We start from the raw sequence: 22320 nt of genomic DNA, 5'->3' as shown, positions 1-22320 counted from the left end.
TGAAGATAAAGCCTCCTGGTTATTGGAGAGGGCCCAGGTAAACGGCCTATATGGCTATTTTCTATTTTACTAAAGGAGATTGGAAGGGAAAGTAGGGGAGAAACCCACAGAGTGGACACTAGGGCAAGTTAATTATTGAGGTCAGAGAGCACATTGCTGGGATCGCTGGAAGGTTGAGTGATTGGAGTATGGAAAAATCCCAATTAGATGATTAATTTAGGTACTGGGTGTGCTTTTAGCCTATGGCCATGGAGTCAGGAAAAGAAACAATTACCTCTCCAAATTGCCATGCTGGGCTGATTAATTTTTAATTGAGTCTTGTTAAAGGCATGGAAAACTCTGACATATATAACCTGGAGAAATAGGCCTTAGACAGTGGGAGCCACTCTTCCCCGCAGGAACCTACAGATTTAACTGGAGAGGAGGGTGATTTAGATAAAGCCTGGAGGCAGGGGTTGGCAGGGATGTGGAGAGGACTCAGCTACCTTGGAGAGAAAGCTGGACTTCAAAGTAAAGTGTCAAAGGGACAGCCGGTCTTCTTTCTGGCCGTCTATAGCCTACCCCATGGGGCCTTGATGTGTAGAGGGCTGTTCTCATATCATTTGCTGCCTAAGATGAAAACAACTGGCACTGCATTTAATGAAGTATCTTAAATTGCATTGCTGTGTAGAAAATTTAGATGAGGCTGAAGCCCTAATCCTTGACTTCCTTTTGGCCCTGTATAATATGAGGAGAGAGAAAGAGAGAGAAAAGGAGGAGAGAGAGAATGAATATCACATCCTCAATGGGTGTTCAAACTGTTCTAACATGAAAACAAATTGAGTGTTGGGCGAAAGGTGTAGATGTGGCACAAAACGACTTGAAGAGAAGTGTGGGTTTATACCAAGATACGGGCATGCTAGAAACCAGAAAGAATCCTCAGGTGACATCTTGGAATTTTTGAGTTTTCTAGGTGTATTAGTCTGTTCTCACACTGCTATAAAGAAATACCTGAGACTGAGTAATTTATAAAGAAAAGAGGTTCAATTGGCCAATGGTTCTACAGGCTATACAGGAGGCATGGCTGGGGAGGCCTCAGGAAACTTACGATCAAGGCAAAAGGTGAAAGGGAAGCAGACACGTCTTACATGGCTGAAGCAGGAGGAAGAGAGAAAAGGGGGAGATGCTACACATTTTAAATAATCAGATCTTGTGAGAACTTACTATTACAAGAGCAGAAAGGGGGAACCACCCCTGTGATTCAATCACCTCCCACCAGACCCATCTTCCAACACTGGGGATTACAATTCAACCTGAGATTTGGGTGGGGACACAAATTCAAACAATGTCACTAAAGCTTCAGCTCCATTAGGTAACAAGACCTCATCTGCAATGACACCAATGTGCTAAATGTATTGCACTGAGCCTTTCATAGGTGTTAGGCTTTCCTGGTTCCTTAGGAATCTCAGGGACTAAAGAGTGCCTGTGAATAGACCCTTAAGTGTTGAGCCAAGTGCAGTAGCTCATGCCTGTAATCCCAGCACTTTGGAAGGCTGAGATGAGGGGATTGCTTGAGGCCAGGAGTTTAAGAATAGCCTGGGTAACATAGTGAGATCCCATCTCTATAAAAATAAAAAATAAAAGACTCATAAGTGCAAGTTGTTTACATGATTGTACCATATGCAGTTTAATGTAAATTAATTAGCATCATGTCCTTGTTGGGAGACTTCCTCTTAAATCACTTTAATTAGTATCTTTAGTATCAAGGAGATACTAATAAGTGAAAGGAGGTATTTGATGTCTGGGCAACAGACCAAGACCCTGTCAAAAAAAAAAATTCCCAAAAACCAAACAAAAATGGTATCATCTTTATTTCATGGATGAGAAAACAGAAGTTAAGTGAGTTTAAGTAATTTACCCAAGATCACACAGCAAGACAGTGGCAGGCCTGGTGGTCAGAGCCAGTTATGCATACCTCCTTTTTCCTCTGCGTTTAGATGTAATAATTTCGCTGTCTGTGCTGTCACTGTAGACTGAATCAGTCTTAGCCCTCATCTCACTGCATTTTATTGGTCTCACATGTGGACTTTGAGAGCCAGACGTATTAGTTTTGAATCACAGCCATGTTACTAATTTCCGTGTAACCATGGGAACATCACTTCATCTCTCTAATTTTCAGTTTCTTAATTTATGAAATAGGGATTATACTTTCCCTAGCTTGTTGCGAGGGTTAAATGAAGCCAAGGCAGATGATATCTGTCAAGAGTTTAGTACGTATCTGTTGTACAGTAAGCATTCAATAAATGATGCCTACATTTATTGTTTCTGTTCTCTAAAGGGAGATCAACTGAAAGACTGGTTTATGTGAAAAAAGAGAGATCGTTGAATAATGCTGTAGTTAACTAATACATGTGAATAATACACTAATATTCAGAGAGTACCTTCTAGGCCAGGATCAAACCAGTGGTTGAGTCAGAGTTACAGAAGCATGTGAAGCAGCCACAGTTTCAAGATTAGCACGTGAAAAAAGGTCTGAAATATTAGTAATAATAAGGTGCTGTTTGCAATAAATTACATTCTTGTTTAAAAGTATTCACTCCCTTCTCTCGCCTCCATGGGGAGGGTGCACTTCCAAGGAAATCGATTTTGGGTATGACCATGGGACATTTTGGCTTCTTGGTAGGTAAAATATACTTGTGACCCTCAATGTGGTCTTAGTCATTGACTTGTTTTGTCCAATAGGATCAGTAGAAGTGACACAACTCACTTGCATAGTTGGAGTTTGCTTTCTTGCTCTTTATTGCTGTGAGATGACCATGCCTTGGCCAGACCTCTGGTCTATGTAGAGTGAAAGGCACGTGGAGCATGTCTAGACTCAGTCTGAATCCTGGGCTGCCCAGTTGAGCTTGGCCTTGAGCTTGGCCTAGATGATTAACTCCAATCCTATCTGCAGATACATGAGCAAGAATAAATACCATTATGTGCCATTAGGTATTTGTGGTAGTCTGTTTTGCAGGAATAGACAAAAGATAGACAAATGTTAGGTATATGATAATTGTACAACCTATGTCAGCATTCATCTTAGGTTTTATCAGCACATAAAACAGATTTCAGTCATTTAAAGAGAGTATCTCCACATTTTCTTTTCTGGTTTGCATAAAGCTGGAGCATGCCTTGTATTCTTAGACAAGTCACCTGGGCCTTTCTATGTCTGTTTCTCCATTTGAAGAAGAAAGATTTTACTTGCCACCTACCTTTCCCCAGGAGTCATAAATTAACAGTTGAAAAACTCTTTGAGATCTCCCATGAAAGGTGCAATTTAAGCAGAAGCATGCCTATTATTTATTTTTATTATCCATTTTAAAATTGAATACTTAGAGCAAATAGATTTTCCAGCCACCAAAAAGGAAATTTCTTCTATGCCACAACATATTATGGATTGGGCACTCTCCAACTATAGACTATATTTCCCATTTATAGCACTAATTTAGATGTTTATGGGTCTGTAAATGTATTCCATTTCTCCTGGGGCTTCTGAGTACCTATAATAGTCTAATATTTTGGAACACTAAATGATGCCTTGGGCAAAATATAAAACAGGAGAATAAGAGAGGCAGGGAAAGAATTGGGTAACAATAAAGACAGTTCTTACAAAAAGTACTAAGAAGATAAATAATTTTAGGATCCCAGAATTACCCTGGAATATAGTCCAATTTGTGGTGATCTTCTCTCCTTCATGTTACAAATTATCACTGTTATATTGAGTTTCTATTGAGTGCTTAGCATACAACTATTTGTGGAAGAGGACATATTCATACTAATAACTCACATTTATAAGTCTTTGCTCTGTGCCAAGTACTATGCTGGTGCTTTTAAATAACTATCTCATTTAGTTCTCTCACGAACTAATGCATTGTTAATATTACCATTCTTGATGCTCCAAGAGGTTACATGACTTGCCCAAGATCACACAGAGGTAGAATCAGTGTCTGAATTCAGGTTCTTCTTTTTTGGAGAAAGCCCAAGCTCTTAATCATTATGCTGTACTTCATAGTGACTGACATGGTCCTTGTTTACAAGTTTTGAAGATGATGAAGCCAACATAAAAAGAGCATAAGATATGTAAGCATATGTAATGAAAAGCATTGTGATGTCTTCAAAATAACTCGAGGGAGATAATTAGCATGGAAGAATGTGGAAATTAATCCCTGCTGTGACATTCCAGCTTACCTGTGGCTTTTATTTTATTTTTGCAATCCCTGTTTTAACACTGAGGTAGATAATCAGGTTTTTAGTCTAAAACTGAAGATAGTTCTGTCTTGAGCTATATGGAATTTTCTATGCAGCGATGTACAATAGACTGACTATTAAATTATTGTTCTTGCCACTTGTAATTTGAAAGATAGCATTATGAAAGTTAGTTGAAATAAAGTTCAGAATCAGAGGAAATATCATGGGTGAGGGATTCTTTCTAACTTGAATTTTTGCATGGAACTCTAATCTATGTAAAGGTGTAAAAGTCAGTCTCTTTTTAGGAACTGAAAAATTTAAGCGACATTTTTAAAACCATCTTGATGTTACTGAAATCCTCAAGAGGAGGAATCATATTTTCATTACTCTCATCTATCTTATAAAATTTGAGACCTGAAGTGATCAGAGTTTGCTTCTAGGCATTGAGATTCTGACATACTCAGAACTTGGCTTCCGGAACAGTGTACCCTGGGAGGGTCATGCCTTTGTTAACTACTCTTCTAGTTTTTAAGGCCTGTGTTGAAGCCAGCTGGCTATGTCTTCTTATTGGGGTGTGAAACTCCAACTTTGTCAGTACCTTAGATTGGCATATACCCTGTCATGCTAAAAAAAAAAAAAAAAAAAAAAGATCACTTGAAGAAGCATTTTAAATTCTCGTATCAATCAGTCATTTGTCAGTTACCATCTATATACAATGGTGTATAAAGAAACAGGAATCCTCACCTCTCTTTAATGTTGGGCTTAACATTTGAGTCCTCTGAAGCAGGTCCTCTAAATCAAGATAAGGTGTGCCCCAACTTGTGCTTATAGAGGTGGTGTGAGAGAGTGGAGGGAGCTGGGGGTATTTCCCTTCTGGACCTTAATCTCTTTCTCTCTCTGTAGCTTTCTAGCTGTGTGACTTTGGGCAAATTACTTAACTTCTCTGAGACTTGATTTCCTTAGTTATGTAGCCTGGGTATAATACCATAGCGTGGTTTTGTTGGGAATATGTAATGGGTCATTGACCACACAGGGAATGGATAACACATGCTATCTATCTATCTATCTATCTATCTATCTATCTATCTATCTATCTATCATCATCTATCAATCCATCCATCCATCCACATGCTGTCTTCATAGGCCTTTTATCAGAATAAGTGTTTAAAGAAGGTTGTGGAAAAACTGGGAGAGATAAATGTACTATTGAGGAAGTTGGTCAACTCATCACAGAGCTTTTCCATTTTTACCAATTATTTCAAGCATAAAGGATTACATAGTATATTAATATACAACTTGAGATGGGAGAACATTTTGAGAGTCTATAGAGTTTTTTTTTTAATGACTCCATAAAGAAGATGGGCACAGGATATGTGGATACTAACATGGGAGAAAAATAAATCTATGTTTTCTTTTCTTCTCTCAACTCCTTCTGCTAACTGGATCTTGACTAGGGAAAGGGATTTCTCAACTATTCAATGATCTATCGAATGAAAAAATCTTCCTGTACTATCCATGGCAAGTTAGGACCTAGCTTTCCAATGACGCCCAATGGGAGGCTTTAAACATCTATCTCATGTGGGAGCCGTTCTGTTTATGGCCGGCCAGAAGTATCAGAAAAATTTCCCTATGCTGAACCCAAGTTTCTCTGACAGTGTATACTTTTTAGTTATCTCAATTCTGTGCTCTATAGCCACACAGAACTAGCTACCTCCTTAAAGAAAATCTAACATCTCATAACTAACGGCAAAAGTGGCTCTTAGGCAACAAGACATATTTATGTTTCTTTAGAAAATAAAAAATGGTGCTTATCCAGATTTCTTTACCAGACACCTTAGTAAATTGTACCTTCCAGGGGCAGACGGCTGAATCTTTTGGTGGGTGCCAGATTGTGTTGGTGCCACATCGAAAACCACATGCTTCACTGAAGGGGGTGATCTAATGAGTTTATTTCCCTGCCTAGGTTCCAGCGACAGGGCTATTGAGTGACTTCACTGCAATCAGTATTGCTGACTAATGCCTGTATCAACACCTACCGCCGCCACCACCGGCGCTTCAGTGATTTTATGTTCAGTTTGATTTCTCCAGACAGAACTTTTCCACATCATTGGAACTAATTGAGGTAATGGAGAAATTATTCTGGTGCCAGAACACTCTTACTTTCTTTCGCCCACTTCCCCCTTTGGTATTGAAAGACAACAATACGCACAGTCTCTCCGTGTTTCTTTACAGTCAAAAGGGGAGAACTTGATTATGTTGCTATGGCACCCAGGCTGCTTCTGGACAATTAAGGCTGGAAAACAGAATCTCACCTCCATCTTTCTTTGCTTCCCAGGGCTGCACGCTCTGGCACTGTCCCTGTGCCATGCTCATGAGCTGCTTCTCAGTGGGGATTTCAGAATCCCCTCTGTTGTTCTCCGACTGACCGCAAGAAATCTAACATTCGCTAAAACAACTAGCAGATGGAAACAAACATTTTATGAGTACATATTCCACCTTAATTATATGCATTGTCTGCCAATGTTTATAGCATCTCAGAGGGAGTTTGGAGGTAAGACTGAGCCGGCCAAGTATGGTTTTGATTACAGGGATTTGTATCAAAAGTGGAGCAGTGCATTTTACTGATTCCCCACTCCCTTTCTGCCCCACACTTTATGTCCCTTACACCAGAAGGTTGAATGAACCATCCCCTAGAGAGGGTGGCATAGTGGAAGGGCTCTGGTTATGCCCCATGTCAACAGTTAGGGGTTCAGTTAGTATTGGGGCTTAATTTTGGTAGACCACAGTGAGCCTCTCCATGGAAAGACCCTGTCTGGTTTGGATTTAGGAGACTACTCTGCAGTATGAGAAGGTAGGATGACCTTTCAACAGTCAGCAGAGTCTTCTGCGTGGCATAGAAATGCTGGTTCATCCTCAGGGATGGGAGGACAATTAAAGATTAATGGGAAATGTGAATGTTTATTTGAAGTTGGAGGAAAATATTTACTAAAATCTAAATAGTGATGACTTTAATAATAAAACTCAGCTTGCATGTTACACTGGTGTCCCTTTATCTGCATTTTCCTTATCTTTCCAGTTGTTCTCTTTGCATCTTTTCCCCTTATTGATTTGTTCATTTGAGATGGATAGCAGAAATGATGCAATTTGAGCAACAGTTTGCAAATCCATCTGAGTTACTACTGGTTAGCAGCTTTGGTTCGTGTTGGGAAGTAGTGGCTATTAGAGCACCGAGCTCATATGGGTGTTTTGCATTACCCATGGATTTTATTTCTCCACATCACCTCTGACCCCTTTTGCAAAGTTAATTGAGAGTTGGCCTTTTTCAAATTGACTGCAGGAAATTGACCTTTGTGTTCACGCTATGTTAGGAAAGACCTAGATGAAGAGCAAATCAGGAAGCAAAATGGGAATGATCTGGCCCCTACAGTCATGCTATGGCACTATGTGAAATAATCACAGCATTCTTGGTGCAATTACACAGGCGATGTTGCCTTTAGAATTGTTTCCCTATAGAATCAAACCATAAATCAGAAAATCCCATTTTAATTTGTAGCACAGTCTGGTGGTTCAAAAATTTAACAATCTGAAGGTACCTTTTAAATTAATGTCTAATCTGCTTATCCTGCTTTAGCTGAAGCCTGATTCTTCATTCTTAATTATTGGTGGAGATACCACCTTGGGGCTACTTATATGGAAATCCAATCCTTATCTGGCAGGCAAGCATATTTGTTACTTTGGGAAGATGGAAGGGCAATTAGAAAAAGTACACTCACTTTGACCTCAGCAATCCTGGGTTCAAAACTAGACCCTGCCACTTGTTTCCTGAGTTACTTTAGGAACAATATGTAAAACCTTGAATCTTAATGCTTCATCTGAAAAATGAGAAGACTTGCAAGAAACGAGATTGTGTGAGTTTTCAATGAGTATTTTTAAGAGCTTAGTACATAGATTCTTAATATCTTCAGTTGCTTATTATACATTATGTGCCTTGTATGTGCACTAGAGGTCCAATGGCAAAGAGAATAGACAAGGGTCTTGCCCTCATGAAGGTTACACTCTTTAGGGTGCTCATAGTGTTTTTACTCTTTCTGGAGACAATGAAGAACCTCAGTTAAACCAGCAATGTTTGAAATACAATAGGAAATGAATTGTTACTTTTAACCAGAAAGCCAGGCTGTGAAATGGCTTCTTAAGACTCACAGCTGGACTAAATAATTCTGGGTCAGAATCTAGATTTCATGGTCTGGTGATGAGGGCAGACAGAACTTGCAGGCAGGGTGTCTGATTCACTACTCCATACCAGACATGTAGCCTACTTCTATCTTAGTCTTTATTTTTGTTTTGTTTTGTTGTTTCACCTGTAAAATTTGTACAATAATACTTTTTAAAAAAACCTATAGGTTTATGAATATAAAACAAGAAAAAATGTGAAGGCCACATACAATAAAATATAGTCCTAAGATCATTTTAATTTTATTAGTGAATGAAGGTGTGGACACCCTACACTCCAGGAACTTGATTATATTGAAAAACTACTCAAAAATAAAACAACACTAGACAGCCCTGAAGGAGTCTGCAGGTTTAAATGTAACACAAATTAGATCTTGAGGGGAGATAAAATGAAAACCAGGCATAACTTTTTAAATAAAAGCACTTGCAGGGCCAGTTGCAGTGGCTCATGCCTATAATTCCAGTACTTTGGGAGGCCGAGGCAGGCAGATCGCCTGAGGTCAGGAGTTTGAGACCAGCCTGGCTAACATGATGAAATGCCATCTCTCCTAAAAATACAAAAATTAGCCGGGCGTGGTGGCAGGTGCCTGTAATCCCAGCTACTTGGGAGGCAGAAGGAGAAGAATCGCTTGAACCAGGGAGGCGGAGGTTGCAGTGAGTTGAGATCACGCCATTGCACTCCAACCTAAGTGACAAAAGTGAGACTTCATCTCAAAATAAATAAATAAATAAATAAATTTAAAGAAAACACTTCCAGGAGGGGAGAGAAGGAAAAAGAATTTGCTTATGGTTAGTAAAGCCTATGGCCTATTACTAACTGCGTAATGGAAACAGAAGAAACTCTAGAGACACAGGAGTGAGCTTAGACACGGGTTCAAATCTTGGCTCTTCCACTGTCTATTGTATCGAGTTAGCTACTGGCATATAACAAACTGCCCCAACCCAAGTGGCTTAAAACAATATCTGTGGGTCAGTTGATAGTCCTGATTTGGGCCAGTTCAACTGATCTTGGCTGGGCTTGCTCAGGGATCTGTTCTCAGCCAGGGTCAGGCTGGTGGTCTAGGTTGGCCTCACTCCCATGGCTGATATCTAATGATTGGCTGGCTATGGCCTGAGTGATGGATGTGGCTGGGCCATTTTGTCTCATCATCTTAACATCCTAACTTTGTTGACTTGTTAGCAGAAGAGCTACAAAGAGAGAGTAGAGGTGTGCAGAGGATCTCAAATCTCAAGCTCTGAGCTGCTATTTTCTTTGGCCACATTCTCTAGGCCAAAAAAAGTCATGAGACTAGCTCAGATTCAAGGGATGGGGAAATAGGCTCGACTTCCTAGTGGATTTTAAAAGTTAAGCGTTGGTACATTAAAACATTAAAGAGTTTATTTGAACAGACAATGAGTGATTCATGAATTGGGCAGCTCTAGACATCAAGCAGGTCAGGGCTGTGCCAAAGCGGCACCTGGTGAAGACTTTTAGAGGGTGAATGCAGAAGCAAGGCAAAGAAAATATTTGATTGGTTAAAGTGAAGCAGTAGCCTTATTTGGATCATTCTAGTGGAAAGTCCCCAGTTAAAAGTTAGTTAACAGTTTGTGCTTGGTTAAGCTTAATTTCATTTTATCATTTATGCTGAGTTGGGTGTCAGTTTGCTAACATGGGAACCCAGGGTACTGGAGTCTCTTGATAAATTATTTCAACAGGAGCTGCAAAGTGACATTGTAAAGGGTGTAGAAATAGGGAGGAATGGAGAATTAGGTTGCTTTTTAATCTACTACATTTGTCTATGTGCTTAGATAAATTCTTTAATTTCTTTGAGGGTAAAAAGTATCTCATAGGACTGTTACGAGTATTAGTGACAAATGTAAAACCCTGAATATGGTTTAAATGTAAAACCTTGAATATGGCTTAAAACTTACAAGTAAATACTAAAAATGGTAGCCATTATTATATTTCCCTTTATTTTTAGTTATACAAAAGTTACATTTTCCATAATACACATCATTACAATTTTTTTTTAAAATTTTTTGAGATGGAGTCTTGCTCTGTCACCCAGGCTGGAGTGCAATGGCACAATCTTGGCTCACTGCAACCTCCATCTCCTGGGTTCAAGCAATTCTCCTGCCTCAGCCTCCTGAGTAGCTGGAATTATAGGCACATGCCACCACGCTCAGCTAAATTTTGTATTTTTAGTAGAGATTGGGTTTCACCATGTTGCCTAGGCTAGTCTTAAACTCCTTACTTCTGGTGATCCACACGCCTCGGCCTCCCAAAGTGCTGGGATTATAGGCATGAGCCACCACACCCGGCCTACAGAATTATTAAAAAATACACATAAGTAAGAAAAATAGGAAAGAAAAAATAAAAATTATTGAAATCTCACTCTCCCTATCTAAGCACTGTAAACATGTGAGTAACTTAGATTTTTCTTATTATTAGCTATCATCAGTCTTACTAGCTTGAATACATTAGTCTTGCTTCAAGTTGTACTGGTAGGTTAGGCTAGTAGAACACTAGTAAGTTAGTGTTCCCTATTACATATAGGTGACTGTAAAGTCTAAAACTGTATTCTTTATCTACCCACCTACTCCTGTCCTAGGCCTTATCTCACTCACCCATCTACTACAAGTTTCTTTTATTTATTCATTATTTTATTGATTTGCCTGTTTGTTAATAGACACAGCTTTACCTATAACTTAGGTATATCTGACTCCTATATTCAAATCACTTTTCCCTCTTATCCTTCCTATGGAGTGGTGCCAGAGTAAGCAATTCTGTTGCTCAAATCTTTTAGGCACTTCGAGAGAAACGTAGATTCCCTCATGTGAAGAGTGAGCTCCCTCATTATCTTTTCTACCTGTTTCTTTCTAGTCTCACTTGCCTCCATTCTTGGACTCTATGCTTTATGCTGTTTTCATCCCAAACAGTGAAGGCTTTGTCTAACACACCATGATCCATGCACATTCTGTATCTGTGCCTGGCAGCTGCTTCTCAGCCATATCTTCAAAGCCAGTACTCTTCTCCTGCATTACGGTTTAGCTGGACTATTACCTTATCTGTTATGCATCACCCTCCAGAGAGAGCCACACACCCATCTCTGGAATGCACACAAATCTATTCTAGCCCTGCTCACTAGCTATTATTGGGTTATATGAATATTTCTATTACTAGACCCTGTGTTTAGGGGACAGAGTCAAAGTTATTTAGTCACTAAACAAGCATATGCCAAATCTTACCTGTATAGGGGCAGGACATTTGAAATTAAAAAGAAAATGAATGAGTGATTTAATCATCTACAAACTCTCCTCTTCAGCACCTCAGAGCCACTCATCAGCAGAACAGATGGTGAGGGTTAAAATGACTGAGGCCACAGGACAGAAGGAAGCTGGTTGTCCCATGTGGACGTAATGATGCCTTCTCCTCATGATACCCTCCTACGTCTTGGAGAGAACGTGCGTTGAGAAGCTCAGCCTTGGTCTCAGCAAGGCTCACCAAATCAATAATCAGACCTGAGCAACGGAAAATACTCAGAGAAGCTGTCTCATTTATGCTGTTGTAGTCAGTTCATGTCATATCGAATTCATTCTGTCTTGAAACAGGAGTAATTACCCTAGATGCAAATTGTGAGTGAATACAGGGGGAAATCTTAGTAAATAGATACAAATTAGAATATTTACTTCTTTTAAAATAAGATTAAAAATAATGTTCAGTGCTGGCAAGGATGCCATGAAATCAGTTATTTCAGAGTGTAAATTTGTGCACTTTGACAGTAGGTACTAGTGTTCTTAAATGTTCTGTAACTCTGCCATCCATATCTAGGAACCTGTAATAAAGAATCCATAAAAGAGGCAGACAGCGGTGTATGTGCAAATTGCTCACTTAACGTGAGATTGTACAATGGATTTTTGTCAGCTGGGAAAATAATAATGATAACCTTGGTATTTTAATCAAAAATAGTATGCAAAATATATATGCATGTATATTTATATATATGCATGTGTGTATATACAGAGAGAAGAGAGAAAGAAACAGATGGGAAGAAGACAAATAAACCAATTTCTTAGCAGTGCTTACACAACTTTAATAATTGTATTTATTTTAGTATTTTCTAAATATCTTACATAGAGAATACATACATTGTAATGTTAAAAAATAGTTAGCAATCAGTTTAAAAGATAATTGAAGAAAATATCACTATTGTATGCAATTGAATACATTCTGCTTTTCACCCTGAAATGTAGGAACTATAGGACTATGGCTAAATATATACACAATAAGTTGCTAAATGGACCTTTGGATGTTTTGTAGTTAGGAGAAATAATGTTGCTACTGCTGCTTTCCATGTAAAAAACTCCAGAGAAGTATTAAAACACACACACACACACACACACACAACTATTAGAAACAAACAATAATACAGTTTTCTTTTAGAAACAAAACCTGTGTTTAGAATCCAAAAGTAATCTAATCACTCTGGAAACTATTATCATAAGTAATTCCATATTGATTAGTTCATGCTCCCATGTCTCCTGGACATGGTAGAGTCTAGGAGAAACAAAGGTTTGGACAGGAGTGAAAATAATCTTAGATTCTCAGCCCCATCCGGGTCTCTGGGTAAGTCACAACTGAACAGTAACAGAAAATCCTGGATAGTCTCAAATCTCTCTTATATGTAGACTTTTTTCATGACCTCTGGGTCTGCCTACACTTGTTTGACTTCCCAGTTGTTCCTCCTCTTTTGGAATCCACTGTATTTGGAGGAGTTGCCTTCTGGTCAGAATCAATTTTTACTCTGGTTCTCATTTTTTTTTTTTTTTTTTTTTTTTTTGAGACAGAGTCTCCCTTTGTCACCCAGGCTGGAGTGCAGTGGCATGATCTCAGCTCACTGCAACCTCTGCCTCCTGGGTTCCAGCCATTCTCCTGCCTCAGCCTCCTGAGTAGGGATTACAGGTGTGTGCCATCACGCCTGGCTAACTTTTGTATTTTTACTAGAGACAGGGTTTCACCATGTTGGCCAGGCTGGTCTTGAACTCCTGGCCTCAAGTGATCCACCTGCCTCGGCCTTCCAAAGTGCTGAGATTACAGGTGTGAGCCACCATGCCCGGCCTAGCGCCCGTTTTCTAAATAATGTACCTTCCTTCCTCCTGTACCTCATTTGAAACCCTCAGGCTGCATCAAGTCTGACAAAGGGATTGGAGGACCCATGGGGTAAGTGAAGGGGGAGAAAGCAGTGTGATCTTTGGGCATGCCAGCTCCTCCCTGGGGGGCATCCTGGCCATGCTGACCAGGCAGATCAAGCCTCCCTGGGAGAACTTCCACTTCTCTGGACTGAGATTGATGAAGGAAGATGGAATAAATGGCTGATGTACCATGGTGACTTCTTGGGCTAGCTGGTGGAATGTTCCTTTATAGCTCAATTACACACATGAAAAATAATAACAATAAGAGTCTTCAATATCTTGCCCAGGAAACTATGTGCTTTTTCCAATTCTGTCTCTTAGACAATTAGTCACTATGCTTTACCTTGGTTGAGCCGGATGTAGTGTGACAAACTGAAGACAGTGTGGAATTTGGAGCCAAGTAGATCTGAGTGGAATGTTAATTCTGCCACTTAGTAGCCATGTAGCTCTGAGCATTCTGCATAACGGGAATAAAAAGACCTATTTTCTGTGCTGTTTCTGTTTTTTCAAGCCAGGGCAGCCCAGCCATGCACAAAGTTCCATGAGTAGGCTACAGAGGGCTCAAGTTGAGGATATGCTAAGTTTCATAACCCCTTCTCTCCTGACTGGCAGGATTGAGACCTTCTTGGGACTCATCTCACCTTTCTGATTCTTACCTTGGCTTCTTATCAAAAGCCTGGTGTTGACCCCCAAGGAGTTTACAGGTACTGACCTAGTAGAGGTGGAGAAGCTAGGGAAATTTTCTTAAAGCCAATGATGGTACTGCTCTTACTTGGATGTTATGTTACAGATCCATACAAATATAACAGTTTTCTAACCTGTGCTTTGGGTCTCATTTTTTTCTTTTGTTGTTTTTATACGGAGAGGATGGGGGCTAATGATGAAAACCTGGAGGTTTAGATTCTTCCTTCCTTTCCTGCAGACTTTAAGGTTTCTGTTTCCATAGGCACTCCCTGACTCCCCTGCTATTTTGATAGAGTGCTTGCCTTCTGGTGTTCCTTAGAGAGGAAACTTCCATCCAGCTACCATTTCTCTCTCCCCAATACCTGCCAAGCCAGTCTGACCTGGTGAAATGAGGGGAATGGAGAAGAATGAATCAAATCACCCACCTTACCAATATTTTAAAGATTCTGTGAGATAAAATGTGTCAAGAACTGGAGAAATGGTAGATGTATTCTAAGTTATTTTTTCTTTTTCTTTTTCTTTTTTTTTTTTTGAGAGTCTTGCTCTGTCACCAGGCTGGAGTGCAGCAGTGCAATTTTGGCCCACTGCAACTTCCACTTCCTGGGTTCAAACGATTCTTGTGCCTCAACCTCCCATGTAGCTGGGACTACAGGTGTGTGCCACCATGCCCAGCTAATTTTTGTATTTTTGGTAGAAACAAGGTTTTCATACCCTCTATTCTCAATTCAGGTGCTAAGCAAAGAACTACATTTCATGGAGGGAATAAATAATGATAAAAGGTTGACTAATGTTAAAAATCTTTTTTTTTAACAGTTCTCTAATTTTTCTGAGTAACTTTTACTGGTGTTTATAAGGCCTTAGGATTAGGTCTGATCTGTAGGCAGATTGCTTCTTTATTTTGTTCCCAAGTCACTTTGTTGTCAATCAAATGCTATGAGGAGGATAAAAGAAGGATGGCTCCTAGCAAATATATTTGCCCATTTGGAGAAATTATCAAGAGTGGGTGTTTGAGAGAGTGAGTCAGCACTATCATCTTCTCCTTGAAGGTCTTCTGTTATGACCAGGTACTAGAGATCAGAGAACAAAATTTGTCAAGGGGAACCTGCTGGAAAAGGTATCAGAGTCCTTCTTCCAATCTGTTTGGTTTGTTTGTTTATAGTTGTTTTTCTGTAATTGATATGGTTTGGCTGTGTCCCTACCCAAATCTCTTCTTGAATTGTAGCTCCCATAATTCCCACATGTTGTGGGAGGGACCTGGTGGTAGATAACTGAATCACGGGGTCAGTTTCCCCCACACTGTTCTTGTGGTAGCAAATAAGTCTCACGAGATCTGATGGAAACCCCTTTCACTTGGTTCTCATTGTCTCTTGCCGGCCACCATGTAAGATGTTCCTTTTGCCTTCTTCCATGATTGTGAGGCCTCCCAAGCCATGTGGAAATGTGAGTCCATGAAACTCTTTTTCTCTGTAAATTACCCAGTCTCAGGTATGTCTTTATTGGCAGCGTGAAAACTGATTAATACAATAATTAATTCTGTGACCTCAGGCAAACTGTCATATTTCTGATTTGCATGTGATTCCATTCTCTGTCTTGTGGCCACAGTTAACCATCTTGACACACAAATCTGATCATCCTATTTTCCTGTTTAAAATTTTCCTGGGTCTCTCCTCTGGTCTAGATCCCTTGTCCCATCATGCAAGGCCTTTATACTCTTGCCTCTGAATCACTCTTCCTCTATCTTCCTACCACATATGCTCCCCTAAAGACAGGTTGAGTTATCCGTGGTCACCCCAAATCATCAGGCTATTGTCACTGCCAAAAATACCAAAGCCAGTTTCTACTTATATCCAAACATACCCCAAATGTCCCCTATTGAGACTTACCTCAAACCTTACCCACTATTACCAAATCCCTGCATCCACCCCTTCTTGAGTTAGGTATTTGACTTCTTTATAGTCTTCATAGAATACACAGCATACTATCCTAGAGCCTATCAATCATGCCATCTTGCCCTAATGACTTTGATTCCTTGGTTAAGATTCAAATTCTAAGACACCTAGAGGTTTAGCCCAGTTAACTTTTTCATTCATATTATATTCTTTATATTTCCAATTCATTATAATGTCAGATATTATTCAGACTCTTCAAGGCTTCTTTGTCTTGAGTCAAGTGTCCACAACCACTTGGGTGACCTAAGACTCATGGGCTGGTGTACAAGAACCTCATTTAAAGATCAGGATAGGGAGTGGAAACAGCAGCAGGGCTCTCTACCTGCACCTGAGATCTTGTAGCCATGATTTTAGGAAGCACAGTGGGCTAAGTAAAGGTTCATCTTCTATTATTTCATTGTCGGTCGAATTTATAAGGAAATGGTGGCATCTATTCACAACCCTTTTGTATCTTATTCAGATAATCAATTAGCAAGTTGTGATTTCTTCTATATTCCTCCCTCTAGCCCAGATGTCGACACTGCCTACAGGCCAAACAGACTTATTGCTTCTTTTAGTACAGCTTGTGCATTAAAAATGATTTTTACATTTTAAAATAGTAAAATCAAATGAAGGATGGTATTTTTAAACGTGAAAATTATATGAAATTCAAATTTTAGTATCTATACACAAAGTTTTATTGGAACATAGCCACATCTGTTGCCTGTGTGTTTTGCATATTGTCTATGGCTGCTTTTGCACTATAATGGCAGAAGTAAGCTGTTGTGACAGAGATCTTGGGTCTGCAAAGCCAAAAATGGTTACTCTCTGGCCCTTTAACAAAGACATTTGCCAATGGCTGCTCTAGATAGTACATTCCTTTAGGTCAGGTTTGTGTTGTGCTTAGCTTGATGTTCCTGGAATATGGTACATGCTTGGCTCATAGTAGGTACTCAATACACATTGGATGAACACGTGAAGCAATGAATACGTGGGTGAGAGGTGGTTGAACTATTTTGTATTTTAGAGTCTGTTCTAATTGAAGTATTCTACAAGTCTAAAGCACATGCTGGATGTCACTAGTATCTGGTCATTTTTTTCTTGTGGTTTTATATTTATATTCTGATCATTATGAGCATTATTTTGGAAAGGGAGAGTTATAAAATAAACCACAATTGGCACCTCTTTAATAATGTCTTTATTCCCTATTTGTTATTTTTTAACAAGCATATTTTCTCTTTGTTTGATAAGCTGTGATCATTCAGTTTTAATGTACTAGCAAATGAAAGAAGTAAGTTATTCAAGATGGTAGGAAATGGGGAGGGAGCAAGTGGGGAGTGGAGGCTGTGGATAGAGTAACAGATATTTGCAGAATCTATCACTGTTTTAATGATGCTACTGTTACCACCTCAGAAAGGCCCACATTTGGGACCATTTACAGCTAATGGACTTGTGTTGAGAGGTGTATGTAGGGTGATACGTCATGCAAAAGTGAAAGGTAAATGTTTGATTTTGCCCAACCAGAATGTGGACCAAAAGGGAGAATCCATGCCAGTTACTTTAAGTGCCTACACTCATAACTAACAGGTGTCCTGGGCTCATTTTGGATGTTTCTGTGTATACTGAAATTTTCTCTTTGAAAAAGAATTTGTCAAGAACATGAAGTCAAGACAATATTTTAAATCACTCAGGTTCTCTAGGGCCCCAGCCTTGGCCAGGAAGAGAGCCACAATCATTTCAGCTTAGATGTTTAGACAGCCTTCCTCCAAATCTATCTCATGATTTGTATCTGTCTGGTTCTTGCAAGTAAATTCTCATGTCTCTAGCAAGTGCTTGAAATCTAAGAATTCCTTATTTTGGCTGCTGCTTTCTGGGGAAACTATTTCTCTAGACATGCCTGTGAATTGATCACTTTTGATGAGACCACCCCCCTAAGAAGAGAGATACAGACATTTCTCCAACTTTCTTCACCTTATGCATTGCACCGATAGTAATGGAAGCTGACTGTCTTTTTGGTGCATATTTTGGGCACTGTTCTTAGAGCTTTTCATGTACTGATCCATTCACATGGTTATCCTCTAAACAACTCACTGTATAGATACAGAAACTGAAGCATAGAGGTAACATATTCCACTATCCATTTAACAGATTTCTTCATAGCATACCTGTGATCTGCCAGGTACTGTTCTCTCAGCACTTGAGATACCTTTGTAAACAAACATGTACTGTCCCCTAACCTCATGGAGTATAAATTCTTGTGTCAAATATTACAAAGCTGGTAGAGTGGCAGAGCTAGGATTTGAACCAGGCTTTCTGGCACTAATGTAGGCATTTAAGACCACAGCAGGGTAATGCCACTCCAACCTAATTTACATCTGCCCGTTGACTCTGTGTCATGGTGTAACGGAATTCAGTGCAATGCTGCGGATGGCTCCAACACAGTCCCTTGTTTATTTCAGCTGCATCCTTCTAGTTCTCTGAGGTCCTGGTTTGATGGCATTCAACCTATTTTAATTCTTGTTAAGGCTCAATTGCAAAAATTATTTTTCTATCAATCAATTTATCATCTCTCTTTGCAATGAACATTTCTTTTTTTATTATCATAGTCACTAGAGGCAAAGAATGAAAGTAAACAATTAAAAATGAACTCAGGTGAGTGACAGATATCAAGGTTGTTTATTCATCTGCTAGCTTCCTTGAAGGGTCTGCCTGATCCTCATGCATTTAGGCAGACCAAGGCGGATGTTAGAGCTCAGCAATATTTGCAAAGGTGTCCTAGATTCTGTTCCTGTTTCCCCAAATGCCTCTCCTTGCATTTCTCTGCCCATCCATGCCTGCTTTTGATTCTACCTCTGCCCTTTGGGGAGGTTGCATTTATTTTCATTGAGTTCCTACCATGTACGTATCTTCAAAGACTGTGGATCTTCCATTTCTCTATCCTGGTAATAAAACTAAAGCACATTGTCTCCCCTTTTTCTTCATACAGATGCTGATATAATGAAGCTTGTGCATTTCTGAGAGCTTATACACATATCTTTCCTATCTCTTTTTGCTGAGAATGCCATTGTTTGTTGGCATCTATATTAAAGAGTTTTAAAAAAAAGAGAGTCAGGGAGCATAAACTCTGTAATTAACCACTTAGAAGTTTTTGTTAAAGTTTGAAGGGAAAAGTTGTTGAAATTATTGTGTAAAATGAGGCTTTTGCTTTAAATATTTCATTTGTCAGTGAATAATTCATTCCAGCAATTAAGAGTGGCACATAATTTTCATGGAAAAGACTTTAAGGTCATTGGATTATTAAAAAAAAAAGGTCAACCCCAAGTTATATTCTTTTTTTTTTTGTTTGTTTGTTTTTGAGGCACTGTTGTTGCCCAGGCTGGAGTGCAATGGCGTGGTCTTGGCTCACTGCAACCTCTGCCTCTCAGGTTCCAGCAATTGTCTTGCCTCAGCCTCCCAAGCAGCTGAGATTATAGGCACCCACCACCACACTTGGCTAATTTTTGTGTTTTTTTTTAGTGGAGATGGGGTTTCACCATGTTGGCCAGGCTGGTCTCAAACTCCTGACCTCAAGGGATTCATTCACCTTGGCCTCCAAAAAGGTTGGGATTACAGGAGTGAGCCACCGCACCTGGCCCCATTATGATTTTAACCAGAGGTCCACACCCAAGGGATGGTTGGCTAGGAATATATCAGAAAAAACAAATTCCAGATGTGTATGTTGTAAGCCTGTCTGTCATACAAATCTGTGCTCAACATCAGACTTTTGCTAGTTACCAGTTTGTAAATTAGTAGCTTGTTAATCAGCATAAGGGATATTAAGAAGGGATGTTGATTTAGACTTAGAGCACTTGAGAGAGGTGAATGGGTTGAATGGGTTAAAACATTTTAAAGACCTGGCTACCCCTCTGGGTAGAGGGTGTTAGAAGCCAGCTCAGACCTTCATATGGGCACTGAGAACCTAAGATGAATCTCTGAAAGGCCTTATGTCCAGTCATCTGCTTTGAGCAGGGCTTCCAAACCTTGGCACCATTGACATTTGGGGCCATTTGTTAGGATGCTTAGTAACATCTTTGCTTTCTACTCACCAGTTACAATAACACCCTCATTCCTCTCTTTCTGGGTTTTGTCAATCAAACATGTCTCCAGACATTGTCAAATGTCCTCTGGGGGGCAAAATTGCCCAGTTGAGAGCCAGTAGTTTAGAGAATTTCTGGTTACTGAGGGCCAACTATAAGGAAGACTGAGTTCTAGCCATGGGCTATTATTATGTCAACCTTGGGTAAAGTTTCATAGAAGGTGGTAGCCAGATCTCCTCCAAGGGCAGGGCATGGAGGCTTCCTTGAGCTCCCAGAACAGTTTCTGTAAGCTTTCTTTGTGCCAACTTGCTAATAAATGTTTATATTAATATCTCTGTGTGAGACAGATTTGATCTGACACTTGGTTTAATTATAACTGGTAATGAGTCTGTGGAGTAAATAATTAGACCTCTCCCACCTTGAGCTTTTTGGTGGCTACCATTATCCACCACAAAGAACCTGAGAATAATGACCAAATTGCATCTGGCCAGTTCTCAGCAGGAGTGGACAATGACAAATGACTGACTTCGTTGGTATGGGGAGCCAGTTGAAGCTCTAGCACAAAGTTCTAGGTACTTGCTGGCAGAGAAGCAGGGCAAGAAGACCTATGAAAGTGATGGAAACCCTCTCTTTCCCACTCCCACCCCCAACCTAACTTTGGTATAATTTTGTCATTTAATGCCCTGAGCTCTCTTGCAATGGTCCTTTCTGCTTAAGCCATTTTCTACTAAGACCTGTTGGAAGAAATAGTACGATAGTAGCCCTTTTTTGTGTGTGTGAGTTAAAAGTCCTTTGGCTCAATCTCATCGTTGGGTCTCAAGAAGATACAAGGCTGAGAATTTGCTTATCTCCCTGAAGTCTTTTTGGCAGAGATTTGGAGTCTTGGTCCACAGATCCCTGTGAATCTAACCACAAACTCATCATAAAATAAAATGTCCGCAGAATTTAAGAAAGATCAAACGGTCATCTGACCTAGACAGATGAGCGTCTGCAGTTTTGAAATACCTCAGGGACTTTACAAAGACCCCTAAACTAAATTTGAATTGCTCAGCACTTCTTTAGCACCCCCACCCACCTTGGAAACATCCAGGAGAGGTGCTTATGTGGCTGAATAGCTTGGCTGGGCAGTAGGGTTCCAGCTGTCAGAGCAGAGAGTGCCCCCAGCCCACTGCCTCTTTGCAAACCATTCCCCTTTGCAGCAGCTCCACCAGGCGGCTCTCAGCCCCGGGAGGAAGGAGGAGCGGAGTGCTACTGTCCCTTTGCTGTTCTCTTGATGGGAAAGTTAACGATTTAATTGTGTCTATGTGGGATACATAATGAATGAGTCTGAATAATTCAAGACAGGATGTTAGTGAAGAGGATGCAGCCAACACCTGGGCTGCACAAAGATTTCTTTGGCTGCTTCAGGGGGAGGGGGTGTGCAGTCTTCATTTTACCAGACTGTGTTCCCTGCTGCGAACAGTCTAAACTACAGGGACATTTTCTTTCTCTTTTGAGAAGACAACTATGGCTGTTTGGATGTGTGTGTGAGAGAGAGTGTGTGTGTGCATATATGCATGCACATGTTTGTGCCTGCATATATGTGTGTATGTGTGCATGATGTACATGCAGGTGTGTGTGTACATGCATATGTGTATGCATGCCTGTGTGTGTGTGTGTCCTTGCCAAGAAAAAAAGTCAGATGACCAGTCTGGCACCTTTAAAAAGATGCTGGTCTTTATCCCTTTACTCAACCTCAGACTTGGCCCTGAAAAACGTATCAAGCAAGCTGAATTCTCTTCTACAGTTTTATAATAATGATAATAAAATGGACCCCTACCAAGTTCAAAGAGCTTTTCATCTGGCTACTGTGACTGGGATCTTTGCTGAGGGGAGAATGGGAATTTGCTGAAATTCTGCTGCTTTGGAAGAAGACAGGAACAGCAAGATCAAGCTCCTGGCTCACCTGAAATAACCCCAGAACTGAAATTATTTAATGACAGTGTCCTGGCTCTTTGTGGTTGAGGTGTTACATTTTAAGT

The sequence above is a fragment of the Hylobates moloch genome, unplaced genomic scaffold, assembly GCF_009828535.3.
Source record: "Hylobates moloch isolate HMO894 unplaced genomic scaffold, HMol_V3 SCAFFOLD_15, whole genome shotgun sequence".
Lineage (NCBI taxonomy): Eukaryota > Metazoa > Chordata > Mammalia > Primates > Hylobatidae > Hylobates > Hylobates moloch.
This window is presented reverse-complemented; position numbering follows the sequence as displayed.